Below are 11,504 nucleotides of genomic sequence, written 5' to 3'. Positions count from 1 at the left end.
CACTGTGATTACACCGCACTGTGAGATTGTATATCATCTTTTGATACTTTTGGATATAGTTGTGACTTGTATATTTTTTAGGTTATAGTATTTGTCATGGATGAATGTAACATAAGCACTTGGTTATTACTATTATATTACCATTAGATGGTTTTCCCATTTTATTTATAAATTCCGCTTCTATACTCTGATTCCACTGCTTATATTGGTTTGTGTTGTGAAATTGTAAATATGTTAAGGTACTGCTATCATGGATCCTAGTAGGTTGTAAGATAGGTACGTGTCTTACTCACACCACCGGTATTCTTAATGATAAATTGGGTCTACCGGGAGTGGGGTGTGACATAAAGTACCCTTATCAATTGTATCAGATAGAGATACTAGATTCACCTCTCGATTTTGGAAAGGGATGTAAGAGGCTACGGGAATAGAGTTGAAGTTTAGCACTGCTTTTCATCCTCAGACAGACGAACAGACAGAGAGGTTAAATCAAATCATTGAAGACATGCTTCGGGCTTATGCTTTAGACCTAAAGGGCAGTTGGGAGAAGCATCTTCCTTCGGTTGAGTTTGCTTATAAAAATAGCTTCCAAGAGACCATTGCCCTTCATGAGAACCATCTTCCTTTGGTTGAGTTCACTTATAACAACAGCTTCAAGGTGACCATTGGAAATGGCTCCTTATGAAGCCTTGTATGGGAGGAAATGCCACTCACCCTTGTTTTGGGATGAGGTTGGGGAAAAGAAGTTGACCAATCCTGACTTAATCAATGAGTCACAAGAGAAAGTCCAACTTATTCGATTGAGGATCAAGGCAGCCCAAGACTAACAGAAAAGCTATGCTAACACTAAAATGAGAGAATTAGAATTTTCTGAGGGTGATAATGTGTTCATAATATTGCACCGATGAAGGGAATAGTCAGATTTGGGAAGAAAGGCAAGTTGAGTCCCTGATTTATTGGAATTTTTGCAATATTGAAGAAGGTTGGAACTGTGGCATACCAGCTCGCTCTACCACCTACCCTATCTAGAGTACATGATGTTTTCCATGTGTCTTTACTCTGGAAGTATGTAGCAGACCCATCACATGTCTTGAGTTATGAGTCGTTGCAATTGGATACCAATCTGACTTACGAAGAGTCACCTGTACAAATCCTGGACCGCGAAGACCAAGTGTTATGAAGACGTACTATTCCATATGTGAAAATTCTTTGGAAACACCACGGTACTATTGAGGCTTTGTGGGAACTAGAATAGGATATGCGGGCCAAGTATCCACAACTATTTGGTGAACCAGGTAATCTTTGAACCTAAGTATATACCTCAAATTACTATTAGGCATAGGCTAAGCCAAGTCTAAGTGTGTCATACCTTAATAGATACCAGTGACTTAGGATTTGTAGCAATCGAGGGAAGAGAGGAAGATAGGATTGAAGCTATGGATCTTGAGGTAACTTCTTTTTATCTAGAGAACTTTTAAATTTTGAAACGAAATTTTTGTAAGGAGGGAGGATTGTATTACCCCTAATTTTTCTTTGACTTAGTCCAACCCTGACCTAAAGTGATGAGTCAACTGATGATGGGGCAGTCAAAGTCAATGTTTGTAATGGATGATATGGCAGTCAAAATGTAAACTTGTTGACCAAAGTCTAAGATTCTTTGGCTTTATCACCACCCTATTTTTGGTAAGTTTTTAAATGTTTTTGAATTGTAGAATTACTTTTTAGACTCATACATTTTATAGTAACTATGTGGTGAGGCATAACTGCCTTTTTGGTAGTCGATCACTTATAGAAACTCCTAATTTGCCTTACAATTACTCGTCTATTATAAACCATATTAAATATGATATTTAATCTCCCCACCTCACATTATTTTCTTATTTGGTTTACATACTTATGGTTAATTTTCAAACCACCCTACCTATTATGCTAATTATTCAAATTCATGCAATTCGATCACTTACTGATGTCTTTTCCCTTTCCTTGTGTGATTCAAATCAAGGGAGACAAATTGTATAATCAAGAGGGCATATGGGCAACACTTTTGGCATTTCCTCTTAGCCTTGCTAAGCAAATTGACCCTTAAATATTTTATTCCTTATTTGAATTAGGAAGAGAGCTTGGGAAATAAAAAGAGAAGAGGGTAGGTTGGCAGCCTCTCATAAGTCTACATATTTTGAAAAAATAGAAGAAAAGAGAGAGAGAGAGAGAGAGAGAGAGAGAGAGAGAGAGAGAGAGAGAGAGACACCCCCATCTTTTTCCCCTCTCTTGGTGATTCAAGTGAGAAAAAGAAGAAGAAGAAGAAGAAGAAGAAGAAAAGTTCAACCCCTTCCCTTGGCTTCGTTTGATTAGGAGGGAGACGTTCGTTTAGGACCTTATATCTAAAGGTTTCTTTGTTTTGGCCTTCTATGAAAGAGGTAAGTGGTTTAATTCACTCTCTACACATGATTTTTCTTTTTATATAATTATTAACATGCGTTATAGGAAATTAATTTGTATGTTATATACTAAATGACTTAGTTTTTTCTCTTAGAATAGTAAATTTATTTATCTTGGAATTTCTATCTCTTTACTGGGTTTGGCATTTCACGCTTAATAAATGAAAGTATATTAGAAATTCTGATTTATATTTATTTCATTTTCTTTTCGGATTTGTGATTATTACATTATGTCCCTATGTGGATTTTTGGATGATGTATGCTATCATTGACCATATTTTGTTTGTGTGAAAACCTCACTATCAATCAAGGTCACAGTACGGTGTGAGCCGTAGTACGGTACGGGATGATAGCGTGTGTTTTATGCCTTACAAGAACCAATGGTGTGATTGTAATATCTTGCATATGGGATGGATGTGGATCAAAGTCACAGTACGATGTGAGTCATAGCATGATAGGGGGCACATGCCATTCCTATATGTTAGAACTATCATTGAGATTATGAATTATGTGAATGGGTTAACACACAGATTAAGGTCATAGTACGATGTAAGCCATAGTACGGTATGAGACGGTGGTGTTAATTTTCACTGATCCTGATTTGTGATATCTATTATTATTTGATTGACTTGTTAGATTTTTCTTTATTTTCATAATAGTTCACATTTTATCTAAAATGAAAACTTTATTTCTTTTGTTTTCAAACTTGTGTAAATTATTATTTTCGCCATTTACTAAGCTTTCCCAAAAGCTTACCTCTTACAATATTTCAGCTGATGGGATTGAGATTCATGGAGAGAGAGATGAAGAGCCTATTGCATATCTATGGTCTAATAATGATGAGAGTGGCTTTGACTTGGGTGGTCGCTATTTCTAGTTTCTTGATGATCCTATTTTTCTTTAATTTTTTCTTTAAAGTCTTTAGTAAGGCTTATGGACCTTTAATGTCATTTCTTTTTAAACCTTCCTATGGGGGAAGTGTGTTTTATTTTATTATTTAATATTTAAGACTTCCATTGTACATTTCTATGAATTAATTATATATTTTTATTTATTTTATTTGATTATTCCTTGCGGAAATCCATACTGGTTCATTCCCTAAAATTAAATCGATCTTGGATCACTAACAACCAAACTCCTAGATCTGATTTGGGGTCATTACAAAAAGAGACACAGATGGAGCATTGAAAGATTCAAAGCAAGGCTGGTAGGTAGAGGTTATACCCAACAAGAGTATTATAACGAAACATTTGCTCCAGTAGTGATGATAAAATCAATTAAGACTTTGTTAGCAATTGCAACATACTTTGATCATGAAATCTAACATATGGATGTGCAAACTATGTTTCTTAATGGATTTCTTGATGAAGAAATCTACATGCATCAACCAGAGGGGTTCACATCAAATGGTGATAAAAACAAAGTGTATTAATTATAAAGATCCATTTATGTATCAAATAAGCTTCTATAAGTCAGAACATCCATTTTGATCAGACAACCAAAATGTTTGGCTTTGAACAAAACATAGATGAACCCTATGTTACAAGAAATTAAGTGGGAGTATAGTTTGTTTCCTATTATTTTATGCAGGTGATGTAATACTTATAGGAAAAGATGTGGGTATGCTTTCAATAGTGAAGAAATTTTCTACTACATTCCTTATCAAAGACTTAGGTGAAGTCAGGTACATCTTTATGATTAAGCTTGTGAGGGATCATAAGAGAAGGATGTTAAGCTCAACACAATCTATATATATGGATAAAGTCTTGGCCAAATTTAATATAGAGAACTCTAAGAAAGAAAATGTTCCTTTTCAGCGTGGAGTAAGCCTCTCTAAATCCTAATACCTTCAATCTCAAAGAGATTTTGAGGAGATGAAGAGAATTCCCTATGCTTCAATAGTATGAAATATCATGTTGTCACACCCCACCTTTACTAGGCTAAGGTGTGGGGCACTAGACACCAATATCCAGTCAACCTAACCCTCCAAGATCACAAATGTAGTAACTTAATTCACAAACATTGCCAAGATCACAGTTAAAATTACAGTACGCATACAGAATCAATATCATACTATTGGTGATTCACTAAAATGATATTACAAATACACATAACTCATGTGTTAACAACTTACAGGTATAATAATTAGATCTTACATAATTCACAAATATTTACATTAAAAGAATTAACTGAAATAGCAAAAGTAAAGAGCACAACACCATTTCCACCATCTAAAAAGAATTGGGAATTAAGAAATCAACATACCACTCTACTCCCTACTTTCCACTATCAACCCTATTATATCTTCGCACATACAAATATTATTTCTATCTTGCACATGTATCTTTACCAGGGTACTCGAATCTGATCTTTGTAAAAATTTACAGAGTCCTAGAATTTTATACTAGTTCTGTGTTAGTTGATCCACAATTTCACTCTCTTCACTCTATAAGAATCATACCTGTGGATTTAATTTCCATATCATTTATCCCAAGTGAAAATAGTAATCATATTATAATATATCCTTTTTTTTTTTAAAGCTTCCATCAAATACCTAAGTTAATATCCCATCATTTACTTGGTTTCACAAGTTTAGGGATTCCGACTTCACTTCGCTATACGTATACACATACTTCGTGTATTATTTATTATGTATTTATTTTTTCTTTTCAGTCATTTCTTTATGAATTCAAACTTCCATACTCCCATTCACACTGCTTGACCTCTCGTTAAATTCAAGCATGCTAGGTATTCCCAATATTCCACTAATGTCCTAGTATCCATAGTGTAAAAATTTAAAATTTAAATCCTCACAATTCTAGATATCATGTTTTAACTTTCATACGCTTTCTTCACTTACTCAGACATATATTAATTGATCATAAAATCTAGATTCTCAATGGGCCATAATGTTTTCTCACATTCTTACCTCATAATTAATAAATTTGATTTTCTTACCATTAAATCACCCACACAACTTGATCTTAGATCTACTCACTTGGATCTGTTATCATTCTCACTATTCCACATTTTCGATTCTAACCTTGTCGTTTTGATCTAGTAGCAATGTCAGATTTATTGGGTGGCACAATATTTTAGGTATCAGCTTCCTGATGCCATTCTCACTTCTTTATAAGGAGAACAATTGTACTACTTCATCTGCCCTTTTGGTACTTACGGTCGAGGTCACCGTGAATACCAATCCTGATCAATAGTAACTACATCTAAACTCATCCTTGACCTTTTTCACGACTCAAGGATAGTCGGTGAAGCAAAGTGTCATGTCTGAAATCATTGTATAAGATTATTGATTCAATGTCAACTGGAATTAATTTATCTTGATATTGACACAACTCTATCCTTATTTTTTAAATTTCACACACATGATGTAGCCTTCATGTTTAGGTTCATTGCGAAGTCCAAGTGTGCTTTGCAACCGTTGCCTAACATCTTCTTCACTTGAGGTGCTGATATCACCACTTTTGAACCTTCTTCACCATACTTTCTTGGGAAGTAAGTCTGCACATCGCACATGAGCTATGTAGGTGGGTAGCCACTCCATGTCCAACACAATCATCAAACTCCTTTATCTAACTTGTTCAATTGGAACATGATAACTCGTATCCCACTAGTAAGATTCCAACTATCAACTTGTGTGCCAGGCGCAACTTATGCAGTTTCTGAATTTTGGGTGTATATTCACTACAAACACCCATGAGACACAACTCGTCCACTAGGGGTGACCTAGGTGTTTAAAGGCTTGTTGCACATATTAAGTCCAATAGTGATTCCTACGAAAGTGAGTTAGTTTTCTTTTTGTTTTGCTTGAGGACTAGCAAAGTCTAAATGTGGGGAAATTTTGATGAGCACATTTATGTATGAAATCTAGGATAGTAAAACAAGCATTTTACATATATAGAATGGAGCTACCTTGGGTTATGAGCACATTTATGTGTGAAATCTAGGATAGTAAAACAAGCATTTTACATATTTAGAATGGAGCTACCTTGGGTTTTACTCTCCTTTTGTAGGTTTTATATTTTCAAGGCCTTAAGGATTATCAGCGTTATATCTCCAATTTTATAAGTAAAGAGGTCCTATTTCTTTTCATGGTTGCAAAGATGATAATTCTTAGCAAGATGGATGTATTCAATTAAAAGTACACGTCCATTTGGTCACCCGTACAAGTGATTATTCTTTTCGGGTCAGAAATAGAATAATGGATCAAAACAGAACCGAGATGCAGAACCAGCCCGTCTACAATTGTCCCAGGGTACAAGAAATATTTCTAACACCAACAAGAATCGATAGAGGACACCCTTAAGTGATTGAAGATTCATTTTTGGTAACAACAACTACCTAACGTAGTTGGTGAGTTGTGGTGTGTAAAATTTCTTGCTCATTAGGAGGTCTCAAGTTCGAACCTTTTGGGAAAATCATCCAATGAGAGAAAAAGATGGAAAGCAAAGAAAATCCCCCTAAGAGAGAAAAAGAAGGAAATAAGAGAGAAAAAATAGAAAAAAAAAATATAGGAAAATCATGGGCTACACTCTCTCTCCTCCACCTCACAATTGTGGGCCCCCCAAACCCTAATTGTTGGTCTCTCTCCCTATTTCTCTTTAAATAAAAAATGTCCAAGGGGAGAGGACGGTGAGTTATTATTTTTTGTGCTCTCTTTTTCTCTCTTCTTAGGGGCAATTCTATTTTAGGTTTTTATCTCTTTCTCTAGTTCTCTTCTCTAGGTTTAGTCTCTTTTTAGTTCTTCTTACTTTTTGGTTAAACACTTTTATAATGGAGTTTTAATTAATAAATGTAAGTTTTCTTTCATGTTTATGGTTTATGGTATTGTAATTTTAATTCTCTAGTTCAAGGTTTAGATTTAGGTGACAAGATCCAAGCTTTGAAGCATCTCTATTCAAGTTTAAGTTTCTCTTTCAAATTTGTTTTCTCTAGTACTAGCAATTTCATATTTGGTTTATTCCAGATCTGGTTTTTAGTACTGGTAGTATTACAAATCTCAATCAAGTTTTCAAGTTCAAGTAAGTAGGTGGCTAGATTATGCATTGGCTTTGCCCCTCTCTAGCTATGAAACCATCTTTTTAATTTGATCATTTATATTGCATCACTTCCCCTAAAGCAAAGTAGAAAAGTCCTTGTAAGAGTACTCGCTGATCGAATAGGGAAGCTTATATTATTTATGGTGCATCCCTCGGGCTAAGTAGAGATACCTACTTTTGTGCCTCTCTCTAGCTTTATTCCCTTTTTATTTTATTTATTTATTTTTCAGCACCTTTTATTCCAGCTATTTGCTTTTTAATTGTGTGGTTTGAATATTTAAATTCCTAAATGATGAATGATTAGGATTAGATATGAATGGCTAGGTCGTTCAATTGCAATTCCAATTTCCCTAGAAAACTCGAATTCGGCAAGAATCTCATTTTTTGGTAGTACGAAGGGGGAATTGGGGCAAAAATTGGATAGGGGTCAAGACGCAGCCGAGCACCGGCGCTGACTCAAGTGCCCCCTGAACCGCGTGAAATGGTCGCCTATTACACAGCTCACTAACTCTACCTGGGGTGGGGGTACCTATTATTCGTCGGCGGTCCGGCACACGCAGGGCCTCGGTTTGCTGCGTGGACTTCCTATGCATTTCCTACAGAGTGGAACCCAACTCAGCTCAGCTCAGCTCCGCCGCATTAGTTAGGACATTCTATTAGATGCACTTATTTTACTACGGTAGTTAGAAGTAGATCACCATAATCAATCGTTACACTTTCGCATTACTAAAAGAAGCCAAAAATAAAGTGGCTGCTCTTCTTGTGTTTTACCCATTAGCTAAACTGATCTGTAGGCTTGCGGTTACTTATAAAATTCAAACAAGTTTTTGAATATTAATGTGTGAAATCTAGGGTAGTAAAAAGCAAATAGTTGTCTATGTGGGCATATGCAGTTGATTTCCTTAGAACTAGACGGGGTATTGCGCCTCAGGAAAGTGATATAAATCTCAAACCCTCCCTGAAAATGGTGCCAAAAACTTGTTTGAATTATAAAAGTAACCGTAAGCATACTGATCAGTGTAGCTAATGGGTCAAACACAAGAAGAGCAGCCACTTTATCTTAGGCTTCTTCTAGTAATTCGAAAGTGCATAGATTAATTATGGTGATCTATTTCTAACTACCGACCTAACACAAATGCATTTAAAAGTGTCCTAACCAACACATCTAGGGAAATTGGAATTGCAATTGAAATAAAAATTGAACGACCTAACCATTCATATCTAACCCTGTCCATTCATCATTTAAGAATTTAAATACTCAAACCATGCAATTAAAAAGCAAATAACTGAAAGTAAAAGTGCTGAAAAGTAAATAAATAAAATAAAAAGGGAAAAAAGCTAGAGAGAGAGTCACACAAGTATGTATCTCTACTTAACTTGAGGGATGCACCATAAATAATACGAGCTTCCCTACTTGACCAGAGAGTACTCTTACAAGGGTTTTTCTACTTAGCTTTAGGAGAAGGGATGCAATATAAATAATCAACATAAAAGGATGGTTCCATAGCTAGAGAGGGGCAAAGCCAATGCATAATCTAGCCATGAACCTTGGGAGAAAGGGAGAGCAACAATGTAAAACTGAAAATTTAAAACTTAATTTAAGAATGAAAGGGTAGTAAGAAGAGGGAATGAGAGGGGGTGAGAAAACTATTGTAGAAGCCTACTTACTTGAACTTCAATACTTAAACTTAAAAACTTGATTGAGATTTGAAATACTACCAATACTAAAAACCATATCTGAAATAAATCAAATCTGAAATTGCTAGTACTAGAGAAAATAAATCTGAAAGAGAAACTTGAACTTAAACAGAGATGCTTCAAAGCTTGGATCTTGTCACCTAGATCTAAACCTTGAACTAGAGAATTAAAATTAAAATACCATAAACATGAAAGAAAACTTGCATTCATTAATTAAAACTCCATTACAATATTTTTTAACTAAAAAGTAAGAAAAACTAAAAAGTGACTAAACCTAGAGAAGAGAATTAGAGAAAGAGAAAAAACCCTAAAATAGAATTGTGCCTAAGGAGAGAGAAAAAGAGAGCACAAAAAATAATAACTAGCCATCCTGTCCCCCTGAATGTTTTTTATTTATAGAGAAATAGGGAGAGAGACCAACGATTAGGGTTTAGGGGGCCTATAATTGTGAGGTGGAGGAAAGAGAGTGTAGCACTGCCTATTTTTTCTCTCTTATTTCCTTCTTTTTTTCTCTCTCTTCAAACTTCCGCACAACCCTTGGACATTTTTCTTTGCTTACTAAAAAATGGTTGCCAAGAGGTTCAAACTTGAGACCTCATAATGAGGAAGGGATTTTGCACACCACAACTCACCAACTACGCTAGGTAGTTGTTGTTACCAAAAATGAATCTTCAATCACTTAAAGGAGTGGTCCATCGTTCCCTGTTGACATCTTAGAATATTCCTTTTACCCCTGGAACAACTGTAGATGGGCTGGTTTTGCATCTCAGTTAAGTTTTGATCCATTATTCTTTTTCTGACCCAAAAAGAATAATCACTTGTACGGGTGACCAAAGTGATGTGTACTTTTAATGCAACACGTCCATCTTTTTCAGAATTCTGTCCTCTTCGCAGCCATGGAAAGAAATGAGTCCTCTTTGTGTGTAAAATTGGAGATACAGTGCCTGATAGTTCTTAAGGCCTTGAAATATAAAACTTGCAAAAATAGAGTAAAACCCAAGGTAGCTCCATTCTAAATATGTAAAATGCATGTTTTACTGCCCTACATTTTACACATAAATGTGCTCATTAGGAAGAAACAGGCAAAATAAGGGAGGGATACAATTAAAAAAAGAGGATCTTACTTGGCCACTCAAGAAGGGTATTATTTTCTTTCAAGTCCTACCTTGGAATAATACTAACTTTGTGGATGGATTTGTTAGTATTATAGAGGAAATCCAATATGTTAAAGACTTGGGTGTGGAGTTTCTTTGGATCGAGTTAGATTTTGTAACGTATGCGTAATTTGTATAGTCAAAGCGGATCCATTGGTTTGTGGAGCAAGACCAGTGGTTCTTACGGCATTATCTTAATTCGATCATGTGGAAAAAATTTCACTATTACAATAGGCAAATCTAATTATCTGGCTAAGGAAGCGGTGATAAGTATTTCTTTTGGGATGATGGAGTTCCTTTGCATATCAATGAGGAACTAGCAACTGATGCTATTTCTAAACATTGTTTTTGGTTTTACAAATATCGGTAGTGCCCCTACTGATGCAATGCTGAAGGTGGGGGTTCCATTCTTGCTTCCTAGACGTTGATTTATATATATATATATATATATATACTAGTAAAAACAAACATGCAAATGCATGTGGGGGCAGAAATTACTACAAATAAATATACGATATATGTGTTGGCTTACATTGAGAGAGAAAATCACATAATGAATAATTATAACCACTAAAATAGAAAGAGAGAGAGAGAGAGAGAGAGAGAGAGAGTTTAAAATATAGTATGTAAGTCTCCTACATCAGTAACACAACTTTGAAATTTAAAATTATCCTAAAACGACAATCAAGATTTCTAAAAAGTTATAATTGTTTAGGGATAGAGAGTGATTGAATGACATTGCTTAATCTTTCTCTTTGAAGTCATTTTAGATGAAACACATAATTCTGATATTCACAAAATGAATAAAAATAGTTGAGTTAAAGGGTATTGTCTTACTAATACGTATACCATAGGTTTCCTAGGCAAGTCTCCTTCACTTTCTCCCAAATAAATTGTAATGCTAAACAGCTTGGATGTATGATAAGGATGATAATTTACTATATAGCATATCCTAAAACCTAAAAAATCTCTTCAGAAAAATGTCAGAGATGTTAGGTAATCATTCAACATATTATATTAATTCATTCACACAATAGAATATGGAAAAGATACGGGCATACAAACATTTTTAAAACAGAACCTCATATGTAGATATGTTATTTTTTCTTACATGTCCTTGATGTTGATTTTAGAATAGGATACAAACCTCTTTACTT

This window comes from Macadamia integrifolia, chromosome 8, assembly GCF_013358625.1.
Source record: "Macadamia integrifolia cultivar HAES 741 chromosome 8, SCU_Mint_v3, whole genome shotgun sequence".
Lineage (NCBI taxonomy): Eukaryota > Viridiplantae > Streptophyta > Magnoliopsida > Proteales > Proteaceae > Macadamia > Macadamia integrifolia.
The sequence above is the reverse complement of the archived record's forward strand: the minus strand, read 5'-3'. Positions refer to the sequence as shown.